The 14,608-nt window shown below is 29.8% G+C and overlaps 2 long non-coding RNA genes across 3 annotated transcripts; both read right to left on the reverse strand.

The window, feature by feature from the left end:
- Window positions 1-2,757: 2,757 nt before the first annotated feature.
- Window positions 2,758-8,801, reverse strand: LOC135954480 (uncharacterized). 2 transcript variants are annotated; one of them, XR_010576260.1, is made up of 3 exons: window positions 8,678-8,801; window positions 3,853-4,156; window positions 2,758-3,340 (listed from the first exon to the last, which is right to left on the reverse strand). It is a non-coding gene; the product is annotated as an uncharacterized LOC135954480 (long non-coding RNA). The 2 variants fall into 2 exon arrangements; XR_010576261.1 differs by lacking the exon at window positions 8,678-8,801 and adding an exon at window positions 8,434-8,653.
- A 2,641-nt stretch (window positions 8,802-11,442) lies between these two features.
- On the reverse strand, window positions 11,443-13,852 carry LOC135955923 (uncharacterized). Its single transcript, XR_010576316.1, has 2 exons — window positions 13,717-13,852; window positions 11,443-11,779 (listed from the first exon to the last, which is right to left on the reverse strand). It is a non-coding gene; the product is annotated as an uncharacterized LOC135955923 (long non-coding RNA).
- Between the last annotated feature and the right edge of the window lie 756 nt (window positions 13,853-14,608).

The raw sequence follows: 14,608 nt of genomic DNA on the forward strand, positions 1-14,608 counted from the left end.
TCCGAAGTATTCAATTGTAAACTTTTCGAATCAAAAATCTCTAGTATTAACTATATTCAATACTATTGGTATTAAAAATTATATGTAATGTAATAATTAATTTGTGTATTTTTTGAATATAGAGAACAAAATATATAGCAACAAAATTATTGTTTAATTGTATACTATATGTATGCAAATAATTTTAATTTATTATTAAATACCACACCACAATATGAAGTATATTAACCGCAAAATAATATTAAAATTTAAACATAACAAGCAAAGCATTTATAAAATTAATAAAGAAAAGTTCACTCAATTATTTCATATGTAAGGATTTATTTCCAAATTTTACTAATTTCACATATAAAGATGATCGTATAAATTACAATTATTATTATGATAATATAAACAATACACTTTAAGCAACCAATTTGCTCCTGTTCCTTGCGTGTATAATAAAAATCATAGTCAACAATGTCATCAATGCAATGATAATTATTGGAATTTTGAACCGACATGACATAGTTTATGTAATTAAACGTCTCCGGATTTTCAAATATAGTTTCATTATCTTCCGACATTTCTTTTTTATTTATTCATATAGTATATATTTTTCATAAAATATTTTTTTTCTATAAACTTATGTATAACACAAGCAATATTTTTAAATAGAATTGTTTAAGTATAAAGTATAATTGCTATTAAAACCGTAGTATTATTAAATTTGTATATGTAATAATTAACCGCTCAAGTTTTTAATCCCAACAGTCTATGTGCTCATATTCACTCACACAATGTGTGAGAAAGAGAAAACTAGTAAACTTTGCGTTTGTTTAATTTTAAAAATAACCCTGTACACACATTTAGTGATGTGAGTACGGATTCAAAATTATATCGATAATATTCTTACAATCGATTAACTGCACATACAGAAAGAGATGCTATAAATTAATTTAAAATTTAAAAAAAAAAGTTTTTCTCGAAAAAAATTTTTTTTTTGTTAAAATTTAGAAAACAAAATCTTTCACTTTAAAGATTCTAACTAGGGTTCATATTTCGCGAATTTCTTTATAGCATTCTTCTTAAATTGAGAGTATTATTTCTGAACAGTTGTGATTTATTGCTAATCGAATGATTTTATTCTATCCATAGATTTGTTCGATAAGAAGAGAAAATCAGTTGATACAGAAAAATTCCCGTTTAAGCAACCGAACTCTTGTCATTCAAAATAAAATTGTCTGTACTATTTTATTCTGAATGACAAAAGTTCGGTTTCTTAAACCGTAATGGAAATTTAAGTATAATTTTTACAAAAATTGTCTGTACTATTTTATTCGGAATAACAAAAGTTCGGTTACTTAAACCGTAATGGAAATTTAAGTATAATTTTTACAAAAATTGTCTGGCCCTTTTAGCGACTCTGTATTTTGTTGGGTATCCCTGGTTTTTTATTACTGCTTGACATTGTCGATGTTATTAAACCAATTAAAGATTCAATTGCCTCCTTTGAAATATTTCGCCATTCTCCTTTAAACGCAACCTTCGTATAATAATTTTTAGTCCGTTTTTTAGTCCTGGTTTTCTATTACTGCTTCACATTGTCGAAGTTATTAAATCAATTAAAGATTCAATTGCCTCCTTTGAAATATTTTGCCATTCCCCTTTAAACGCAACCTTCGTATAATAATTTTTAGTCCGTATTTTGCGATCTATAATTTCCCATAGGTTTTCTATGGGATTGAGATCTGGCGATTGGGCTGTTCTATTCAAAGGATTGTAAACACTCGGTTGTAATCCTTGTGAAGTCAAGTTATTATACATTGGGTCTCCACGCGCTATAATTTCAGTTTGAAATTGTTACATATTCTGAATTTTTTCTTTATTTATCGATTTTTATTTTAAATTATCATTTTCGGATATACTTGCACTTAATTGATATTTTTACCCATCATTAGCACGCTTTATTCCTTTGAAGCCTTCATATATTTTTTTAAGTAATCCGTTTAGTATAGAACAAAGGATACCTCAAAAAAACCATTTTAATTTTTCGAAAGATTTTATTTAAATATGAGCCATTGCACGATTAAAAACATATGTACATATCGTCACCTCAATAAAACAATAGTGTGCATATACACAATTATCAAAGTCAAAAGATCAATTGAAATGTTACTTTTGTTCTAGATGTCTACTAACACAAATATTTTAAACTCAATTATTTCGAAATGCCAAAAAAAATTATACACTATTGTTTTATTAAGGGGACGATATATACAATTAAGAATGCGACCATGGGGGGGTTCTCGAGAAAAAAGTCAGTCAAATCGCTCTAGCCGTTCTCACGTGATGCTATTACATACATGGACCATTTAATTTTTATATGCATATATACAGGCCTGTCACACATTTTGTTCGGAATGGTTTCAATTCCGTAGTTTTTATTCTGATCCATTTCGCATTACGATCTTCAGATTCCGTGTAATTTATTTATTCCAAAAATATTTAATAATTCCGTATTTCTGATTTTATTTTGTCAGCGTTTTTTTATATTAAAACAAAAGTGAAGTTTTTGGTACAGAAATTGATTACATATTTTGGAAAAACAAATAACTACAAAGAAAAATTAATTCCACATTGAAAACTGAAAGTGGTTTCATTCCGAAAGAAATTTTCGTGAAGAAGCAAAATACGGAATGGAATTCTCTGACAGGCCTGATAGATTACATAACCTTAATTACCTTTTCATATTTAAAAATAATTAAAATACAAAAATAATTTAAACGCATAATTTATTATAAAAAACAATTAGTATAAAAATAATATAAAATGTTTAAAAATAATATAATAGATATATATGTAAGTATTACTTTGTAATATGTATAAATAAGATTTTAAAAACTTATTAATTTCTAAATAACAGTTTTTTTATATATATAATGGAGGGAAGGGCTTACCACCGTTATTAGTACAGTATTAGTTAGTAGCGATTAAACATTAGTAGCGATTAAAACTATAATTGCCACCACAACTACAAAAAAGAATATTAGAAATGTTCCAATACAGCATAAACCGCAAAGGGATTCTTTTGGTTTAGAACTATAATTGTTTAAATAATGCACATTATCCATATTATTTGGTAATTCACAGGATCTATCGTTGTGAAAGTGGTAATTGATAGAATCATTATTGCTGGTAATATCACAAGTTCTACTATCGGTACCCGTATTATCATAACTATGACAAGTACCACTATCGCCACCACCACCGACATCACACACTGTGTCACAGCCGCCGCTATCAAATCCACCGCCACTATCGCATCCTCCATCCATATTGAGCGACGATTATTCCTTTGCTAAAAATACAAAGATTTTGCATAACAATTCAATGAGTATGTATGAATATGTAATATTAATTAATATATTAGTATAACTCAGACTTAATCCTTGGGTTTCAGTTCTAAATATCAATTTTGAATTGTTTAAATCCTTTTATTCAGAAAGGCTTTAAGGGCACTGCTACACGTTTAATATATATTGTGATATTTGGATCGCGATCCATTTTAATGGATTGATTGTTCAATGTTTATCGCGTCAGTATTTACATTATTTTTGAGCTGCTTTGATAGCTCGTTGATTAGAAAACCAACGAATCGCGAGATGATATCACGAAGTATGCTAAACGTTTAATATTTATAGCGTGATCTACGATCCGAATTTCAAACTATTATTTAAATATGTATTATTATTTAGTAAAATATTTTACTTTCATATTTGTTTAATTTTCAATAAATATAGCGATACTGGATCGCTGTCAATATATACTGAACGTGTAACAATGCCCTAAGGGTAGCAGTAATATACATACATATGGATACTGTAATATGCCTACAAGTGGGTTATGCTGACGACTGTAACAACAACTATACAAACTGTTGCCAATAGAATTGATATAACTAATACCACACAGTTTGTATCAGTTTTATTATCCTCGGAAGTTTTGTCATTGGGAGTATTATAATTTGTAGTATTATTTGAGGATGTTAGACAAAAGCAACATTCAATACAGCAATTAGCCATGTCTCCAGCTTCACCCACATAACCGCAATCTCCACAATCAATGCAGCATGAACAGTCGCCACATTCGATATCGCTCATTAGGTATGTTAGTTCTGGGAAAATATCATTTAAATAGTTCATAAAATAATATTTACTGATGATGTTCCCTTCCATTATTATACATTTTCAGTTTTTTACATATCACTCATTTGCGACAAGAGTGATATAACTCAAAATTTGAATTTTCTGAACTGAGCTTTACAAAATATTACCAGCGCTAAAATCATTCAGACCAGTATTTATACCCACCATCAAAAAAGATGGGGTATATTGATTTTGTCATTGCGTTTGGAACACAACGAAATATTCATCGCAGACCCACAAAAGAATATATACAGTGGTGGCCACCAATTTAAGACAAATACTTGAATTTTTTTCATCAACTGAATTTTAAGTGCGATAGAGCCAAAATAAAAGGACCTCAAGGGTATGAAATTTATTATTAATGTTTGTAGTTTCTGAAAAATGTTTGGAAAAATCGGTAAAACATATATGGACAAAGATATGTGGAAATACGTTGACCCACCTCAGCGAACATCCGCTGTTAATAACATGATATGAACAAAACTAATGGAACTAAAAATACGAAATTTGGTCCGAATATTTTATAATAATAAAAATATAATGATATAAATGTGAGAAAATATGTTTATTTAAAAAAAAATTTTTTTGGTCAAGTTGTAGAACAATTTTATGTGTTCGTGGTGAATATGTATGAATTGACACAGTCGAATAAAACACACTTGTGTGTTAAAACAGTCCTCATGCATACATATTTGTGGAAATATTTGAAAAAATAATTGACAATCACGTGGAATTTAGAAAACAATTTTTGTCTTAAATTCGTGGCCACCACTGTATGTCCTTCCGTCCGTCTGTCTGTTGAAAACATGAAATTTTCCACAAATACTTTCTGTTGCTAAGGTTTGTTTGGTATTGAAAATGGGCAATATCGGTCCATGAGTTCACCTAAGCCCCATACAAAAGTCCCCCTAGAAAACTGTTAGAGCAGCTATAAATATGTTGATTATGATGCAATCCTGATACAATTTTGCACACCTTAGCTATAAGTACTCTAAAATTATACAGTAAAGTATGTCAAAATCGGCTAACATTTGTCCCTAATTCCCATAGAAGGTCCCCATTAGAAAATGACTTGAAAATTCATAATTGTCTTATAATAATTAATATCGTGATGATATTGGACATAAACGAGTTTTCAACCAACTTTTATATCAGAAAAATATTTTATTGTCACATATTGATGGTGGGTATACATGAGTCGGCACAGCCGAATATAACACTCTTACTTGTTTTCTGTGAATTTGCTTAAAGATTCGCTAAAAAACTATACAAATCTTTTGAACCAATAGGTTCAATGTTATTAAATCTCTACAAATATTCAAATAAATTTTATTCTATAAATTGTTTATTAAGTTATGACGCTTTTGTCGCAAATAGGCAATCTGTATGTATTTCTATTAATTACTGTATTCAGTTATTTACATCATTTCAAAGATACAATCAGACATAACAAAAAATGACTTCAACAATACGGTTCTGTTGTATCGTTTATTTTAGTTTATTAACTTAACTTTTAATTTATTTAATAAAAAATATGTACAGTACTGTGCAGAACGTAGGCAACAAGATAAAACACTTTTTATGTTTACCCTAAAATTTGTTACTATGGATTACTATGTCATTAATATAGACAATATGGATATCTAATGATAGACATTTCCAAAGACCTTTGCAACGACGTATATAACGCAATAGTAAGTCGGATTACAATGCGTCAAAATCGGGAAAAATATTTTTTTGTCACTATTAAAAAATAAATTTTGAAAAAAATTAGTTTGCCATCAAATTTTATTCAATAATAAATTAAATTTTTTTTGTTAAATGAAAATTTAATTTTTTTTTATTTTTGCTTACTTAAAAATATTTAAAATTTTTATTTTAAAATATAATTTGGTGCAGAGCATTTAAGATTCAGTACAGCCGAATATAGCTCTCTTTAATTTTTTTTTATTTTTTGGAGAAGACCCAGTCATTTAGCTAATACAATGTCGAGACCAGAAGTCTATTGGTTAATTTATACATTCTATGTAATGTAGCATGAAGCCAGTTTAAACTTAAGTGTTTCTAAGACCCCTTTCTTTAAATGTTTTGTGTGTAATTCGCACAAGCTGGCTTTATACAAATTGTGAGTGCTTAGATCTCAAATTTATTAAAAAAGAAATTTATATAGAAAATTCATCTATAAAAAAAACTCGTCGAAAAATGTTTTTAAAAATACTCGGTGAACTATTTTCTTTAGAAAACTAGTTTTATAATAAATTTCAAGCTCAAAATGCGCAAGATAGGATTTGATTTTAGGACTATGGTTTCTTGGGAAAAATTTCTTAGAATTTTCCGTAGATTGCGTTTCTACTATACGATTTTTCATGAAAAAAATCGACCCACCCTATTATACATACATATATTTTATAAAAAACTTGTAAAAGGGAGGCAGTTAAATTTAGCTCTTTTAGTTTTCCTAAATTTTTCACATACCGACTTAAAAAATGAGATGTGAAAAAAATGTGTCTTATTAAAAAAATGAGAAGTGAATTAAATTAAAAAATTTAAAATTTCAGAGTTTTACCAGGAATTTTTGAATTTTTTTTCTTAAAAAAAAATCAGCCAAAAAGCTCTAGCCGTTCTTACGTAATGCCATTACATAAATGGACCATTACATTTGTATATACAGTCAAGGAAAAAAGTCTACATACACCCTATGATTTAGGGGTTTTAGATAGTTCGTGAAGAATATTAAAAAAAATGTTTATAGTTGTGTTCGCGTACTTGATAATTTGTAATAATTTGTACAAATTATCACGGGATTCCGTTCGTTTACTTTTAAAAACTTGTAACGAGAGAGCAAGAGAGTGTTAAAAGTGACAGTTCGTAGATAGAGAAAATTATAGTTTTTACTGGACAAAAAATGTCCAACATAAAAATATGTTTAAAACATATTGTTGCAAATGTAAACAAAACAAAAGAGTTGAAAATTAACACAATTTATAGGACTTGCAAAGAAAAGAAATAAAATAACACGTCCCATATGTGCTCTATTGGGCTTAATTCTGGAGACTGGGGTGGTTAATATAGCAGTCTTTGGGCATAATAAAGAAGCCAATCTCGAACAACGTGCGCAGTATGCTTACGGTCATTACCTTGCTGGAAAATCCATTGATTTCCCAGGCCCAAACTATCCAATATGTTCCAATATGTTTTTATATTGATAGCGGTCCATGTTACGCTCGACAAAAACCAAACGAGCCACTCCAGGTTACGCCATGGCACCCCAAACCATCTGACATCACTTACGAAAATATTATACTTACTTTCGTCGGTAAATATAACACGATTCCAAAAATCCATACCCTTGTCCATATGAGCTTTAGCAAACTCAAGCCAATGTTTAGGATTCTTCGCTGCTGTTCTGCTACTAAATCCATTGTCATGTAAAATCTTGGAGTAACAATGTTATTGGAACATTTTTCGATCTGTTCTGCCAATTTTGGGGCGGTTATTTTCGGATCCTGGTTGGTTCACTACTTTCAAAATACTGGTAACATCATGTCTCGAAAGCTTCTTAGGTCTGCCAGATATTGGCTTATTTTCGGCTCTATTGGTGTTATTATATTTTTTTATGATCATCTGTACGGTAGCCGAATTAATTTTGTTGTCTTAGCAATTTTTCCATAAGATTTATTTTCGTTTCGGAGATTTACGACCATATTCCGAGCTGGAATATGAATCTCTTTTCAATTTGCCATTTTCAAGGATAAAAATTCAAATAAATCTTTAATTATCACTTTAATAATTGTAATGCTTGTAAATTTAAATAAATCAACAAAACTAACTGTTATTTTCTTTTCTTTGTTTTAAATATTATATTTGATGTTAGAAGATACTACGTTGTATGTAGAATTTTTTCCCGCTAATTATTATGTTTTCCCCAATAATTTCTATGTTAAATTTGTTTCATATTCTTTTTTACTTCAGTCTTAATATTGAATACTTTAAATATTGCTATAACATCTTTTTTTAATTTTCGCCACTAATTCTCTAAAACTTCAAAATCGTAAAGTGTATTTAGACTTTTTTCCTTGACTGTATGTATATAGATAATATAGAGAATTGAAATCACAGTTAGAATTGGACATGGAGAATACCATGGAAGACTTTATGTATAAATCGTCGTTTGCACCCCTTTGTAACCACACAAAATAAATGTATTAACATTTTCACACAATACTATCTTCAGATATTAACTTACAAAAAAATGCAGCTTTAACAAAATTCACTCAAAATATTTTATATTCTGTGTCTTATTAGATGCACCAAACCAGAAAAGACTGAAACTATTTGAAAGCAATGCATTTGAATGCAGTGTAGTATGTACATAATTACGTTTCTTAGAAATGACGAAATAACTTTTAATATTAATTGTTTTGAAAAAAAAAACTAATAACCAATAGAAATACCGTAGTAGTATTTATGTATGTATTAATCATACGTACATTTAAAATTTACAAAAAAAAAAATATTGAAAACTTGTTTCAATTAATTTGCTGAATTATTATTATGGCGCATTGAATTACTGTATACTACTGATTGTAAAGTTTTACTTTGTGAATTAATATGCATACCGGACAAAGGGGGCTAATAATAGCATTTTTTCTTAAATGTTTTTATTTATATGGATTTTGACAGTACCTGGGACTAATTCAATATATAAACAATAATCAACTGGTCTCGTGATACCATCTAATGAATGCTGCTTTCAATTAAATATCCAGTGTTGCCGGAACAGAGATTTAATTTTACACAAAAAAAATCTCAAAATTATCAAAAAAAATTAAAAAAAAAATTAAGTGTGCCCTGCTCCCGATGACACCTTATTAAATGCACCTTGCACTTGTGTTTGTTGTGGTGAAATATACAACAAACCCAAAAGCAAAAATAACAGCAGGCAATTTTGATAGTTTAATTATCTTTTAACAAAAACAAAGTATCTGTTGTTTTTGTACATGTTGTATTTGTTCTGTCGTCACCTTCTATAAATTTGCCTTGACAGTGCCTTAATAAACAGTTGACACAGACAATTAATAAAACCAGAACATACAATTTAAAATCGATATTTCATATTTAAATTGTTTAAAAGTAAGTAAAGGTGATCATCACTCATATTTCTGAACAAAAATAATTTTTTTATATAAAAACTCAAAATATCTAAATTAGATAATAACTTGGCCAATAAGCGTTTAATCAAGAAAAGGACCTCGATCTGTGATCACTTATATTTCGTCCCAAAAATCGATTTTTTTATATAAAAACTCAAAATATCTAAATTCGCTAATAACTTGGCCAATATGCGTTTAATCAAGAAGAGGACCTCGATCTGCGATCACCAAGGCGAATTTATATACAAGGTGGTGTCCAAGGCGTATTTAACAAGGTGACAGCAGTGGCGAATTGAAATAAATACAGGCGAATTCACTTATTTTTTATATATAGAGTTTGAAATACGGGCGTACGGGCGAATATTTTTTATATATGTAGTTTGACATTTGTGCGAGCTATTTCTATAATCAGCTGTGCTGCCGATGGCACCTTATTAAATACACCTTGGTGGTGTCGGTGGCGAATTCAGGAAAATACGAGCGAATTCATTAATTTTTTATATACAGTGACGGACATTACAATAGAATCACTACCAATATTTCATTTAAAACCAGGAGCAATCATAAGGATTGGTGTGGGCCAGAAAATATAAAAAAGTTGCAAAATGTGTAGTGGACGGACGAAACGACCATTAATTTAATTGGTAGTGATGATACGACATGGGTTAGACGTCCAAAAAATGGCAAAAACCAAAAACGTTTAAACATGGTTGGGCAAATATTATTATATGGGGATGCTTTTCTTGGTATTGCGTTGGTCCAATTTATTGGATTAAAGAAAATATGGATAAGCACTTGTATGTAAATATTTTGGAGAATGTTATAAAGCCACATGCAGAGTGCAATATGCCCTTAAAATGGCTCTTCCAGCAAGATAATGACCCAAAGCACACGTGAGGTCTTGCCAAAAAATGGTTTTTATATAACAAAATTCATGTTATGGAATGGCCATCTCAATAACTAGACTTAAATCCTATGGAAAATAGTAAAAGACAAACTCGGACCTGAAAAATTGAAAAACAAGGAAGAACTTTGGCAAAAAATTCAGCAAATATGGTATGCAATTTCCCGATCTACATGCGAAAGTTTGTTAAATTCAATCCCCAAAAGATTTGATGCTGTTATTAGAAATAATTGATATGTAACAAAATATTAAGAAAACAACGAATTCTTATGATGATTTTTTATTTTAAATCATTTTAAGCAAGGTGCATTTAATAAGGTGCCATCGGCAGCACAGCTGATTATAGAAATAGTACGCACAAATGTCAAACTACATATATAAAAAATATTCGCCCGTACGCCCGTATGTCAAACTCTATATATAAAAAATAAGTGAATTCGCCTGTATTTATTTCAATTCGCCACTGCTGTCACCTTGTTAAATACGCATTGATTTTAAGACTGATTCTATTTGAATGTCGCATATTTTATTTAGTCTTTTAGATTTGACATCGTTTTTAACATAAGAATGTGTTATTTTTTTATTTTATTTTTTTCTATTTATTGTTTACGTTATGAGCATTAATATATAATGAACAAATTTTAAAATCAAATTTTGTAGTTTTACCGCTTTAATCAAATTCATATGTAGAGATTCTATTGTATTGTCCGTCACTGTATGGAGTTTGACATTCAAAACCATTCATTGTTTCGAATGTCAAACTCCATATATAAAAAATGCATGAATTCGCTCGTATTTGCCTGAATTCTCCACCGACACCACCTTGTATATAAATTCGCCTTGGTGATCACTTTATTTCGTCCCAAAAATCGATTTTTTTTATATAAAAACTCAAAATATCTAAATTCGCTAATAACTTGGCCAATAAGCTTTTAATCAAGAAAAGAAGCTCGATTTGTGATCACTTATATTTGTGAACAAAAATCGATTTTTTTATATAAAAACTCAAAATATCTAAAATCGTTAGTAACTAGGCCAATATTTTGATTTTTTAATGTGATCACACATATTTCAGAAAACTAATTTAATTTGTATGTATGTATATTATTTTATTGTCATTTAAAATGCCTGATCGTTTTTGATTAAAAATACAATTATTCCCATAACCATTAAAAATAAAAGAAACGCTGCAAAACAATTGATCCAGGGATTACATTTATCTGATTTAGGACTACTTTCATAATATGAGTTATCGTTTAAATTGTGAAAATAATCCATATGATTCGGAGGTAATTCATAAGTGTTATCGTTGTGAAAGTGATGAATGGTGGTATCATTATTGCTGGCAATATCACTGGATCTACTATCGGTACCTGTATTATCATAACTATGACAATTACCACTATCGCCACCAACATCACACACTGTGTCACAAGTACCACTATCGTGACCACCGCCAACATCACACACTGTGTCAAATCCCCCGCCACTATCGCATCCACAATCCGACATTTTGAGCAACAATTATTTTTTTGCTAGAAAGACAAAGATTTTACATAATAATTCCTGGGGTGCATATTTAGATACATATGTATACATATATTTTTGAGAATATTAAACTACATATGTAGTTTAATTAAGTCTTAACCCTTGGGTTTATTTTCTTAAGTCGAACATAAAATTACTTTGGCCAAATATTTTGTTCAATTAAAAGTGTTTAAATTCCATTCAATTGTTGTCTAAATGCTTTTATTCAGAAAGGATGTACAAATATAAAATCTTACCGCAAAAACATTTATATTTATGGATAATGTTACGTGCCTACAATTGGATTATGCTGAAGACTAAAAAGAACTATAAAAACTGTTACCAATAGAATTGATATAACTAAGGCCACACAGATTGTATCAGCTTTATTATCCTCGGGAGTTTTATCGTTGGTAGTATTATAATTTGTAGTATTAGTTGAGGATGTTAGACAATAGCAACAATCAATAATACAGCAATAATCCACCACGTCTCCAGCCTCACCCACACAACCGCAATCGCCACAATCATTGCATGAACAGTCGTCACATTCCGTGTCGCTCATTAGTTACATATGTTAGTTCTGCACAAGGTATTTCAATGACTCTGGTTTTTATAGCAATTCAATTAACTGGAATGTGTTTATTCCTCTAGTCGAGAAATCAACGATAAAACTCCTTTTCCACCAGGGTATACACATAATTCTTGATAGCTTAATATAATTGTCAATGTTAAACATTATATAACCCCAGGTCACCACGTAGCAATATTTATTGCTGCAATTGTCAAATTAGATTGCGTCAGTGAAATTTGCGAGTGTAGACGGCAAATTGCCATATTGCTTAACCCTATGTCTCCACATAGCAATTTTTATTGCTAAACACAAAAAATAACGTCGGCAGAACAACAGCACAGCGATTGGTGATTGCTTTAGGTGGAGAAAACGTTCGTCACAAATACAAAATTTTCAACGCGAGAAGTTCTATGAAAAACTGATGTTTATTTCGTTTATATTTTGTGTTGAATGATTTTTTCACTAATTTCTTTTTTACTTTTGGTAATTAAATATGTATGAATTAAACGCACTTAATCATAGAAAGAAGAAATTTTGCATTAATGACAACTGAACTGACGCTTATTGCTTAGCAATAAAAATAGCTACGTGGAGACCTAGGGTTATATCGAGCACAACATTTTTTTAAACATTCGTTATATGTTAAGGTAGTTAACATGGTGTAATATAATCATTACGCCATGGTAGTTAATGTTAAAAAATTGGTTGTACGTTATATGGGATTTTCGTTAAAGTGCACTCATGAGATTCGTTATACCGGCCTTTTGCTTTTGTTTTTCGTCTAGTTAATTTTTTTTGTTTAGGATCTTCAGATATTTGTGTATATTAACTTACAAAATACAGCTTTAACTAAAGTTACTCATAATATTTAATATTAATTGCACTAATCGAGAAAAGATTGAAACTCTTTAAAAGCAGTGCATTTGAATGCAGTGTATGTATGTACATTAGGGTGGGGCGATTTAGCAATCGATATTGTGCCAACGGTTTTTCGATAGCTTTTAGCATGAGGAAAAAAAATTTCCACTACGACATATCAAAAAAATAATTTTCGATCAAATTTCAGAAAAAGTCGACTACTTTCGACTTATCGAGATAACATAATCAATTGATCGACTTTTTTCAGGAGAAAGCCGATTGTTCGAACAATCGACTTATAGAACTCTAGTGTTTTCATGCCAAAAGCTATCGAAAAATCGATTGCACAATACATATCGACAAATTTTTGTCCTAACAAATTGGCTCACCCTAATATACATAATTGCTTTTCTTAGAAATGACTAAATAACTTTTAATGTTAAATGTTTCGAAGAAAACCATAACCAATAGAAATACCGCAATAGTATTTATGTATGTATTAATCATACGTACGATTAAAATTTGCAAAGAAATAAGTTTCAATTAATTTACTGAATAATTATCACGCAATGAATTACTCCATATTATTGATCGCGGATTAATGTACATACGAAACAAATGATTTTAATATTTTTTCCTAAATGTTTTTATAAACATACACAGCAAGGCGTATTAACAAGGTGAGTGCCAAGGCGTATTTAACAAGGTGACAGCAGTGCCGAATTGAAATAAATACAGGCGAATTCACTAATTTTTTTATATGGAGTTTGACATAAATGGATACCGGCGAATATTTTTTATATGTGTAGTTTGACATTATCGTGTTATTTCTATAATCAGCTGTGCTCCCGATGACACATTAAATGCACCAAGGCGTATTTAACAAGGTGACAGCAGTGGCGAATTGAAATAAATACAGGCGAATTCACTTATTTTTTATATATAGAGTTTGACATACGGACGTACGGGCGAATATTTTTTATATATGTAGTTTGACATTTGTGCGAGTTATTTCTATAATCAGCTGTGCTGCCGATGGCACCTTATTAAATGCACCTTGAAATGCACCTTGGTGAGTGCGTCCCGGCAACAAATACAACAATGCAAAAACAACAAGCATTTTGTTTCATTAAAATGAAGAACAAATGTCAAAATCTAAAATTAAAATATTACTATGGCGCATATTCATAAATCATAACTAACTGTACAGAAAACAAAATGTCGATAATATTTTGATCGATATATACTGTAATTAATTAAAAGGCTTATAAAGCTATTAAAAACTATGCGCCTATGTTATTTACAATAACAAATGTAAACATAAACATAGTTTGACAGAAGACCTACCCAAGGCGTATTTATTCGCTCGTATTTTCCTGAATTCGCCACCGACACCACCAAGGTG

The sequence above is a fragment of the Calliphora vicina genome, chromosome 3, assembly GCF_958450345.1.
Source record: "Calliphora vicina chromosome 3, idCalVici1.1, whole genome shotgun sequence".
Taxonomy (NCBI): domain Eukaryota; kingdom Metazoa; phylum Arthropoda; class Insecta; order Diptera; family Calliphoridae; genus Calliphora; species Calliphora vicina.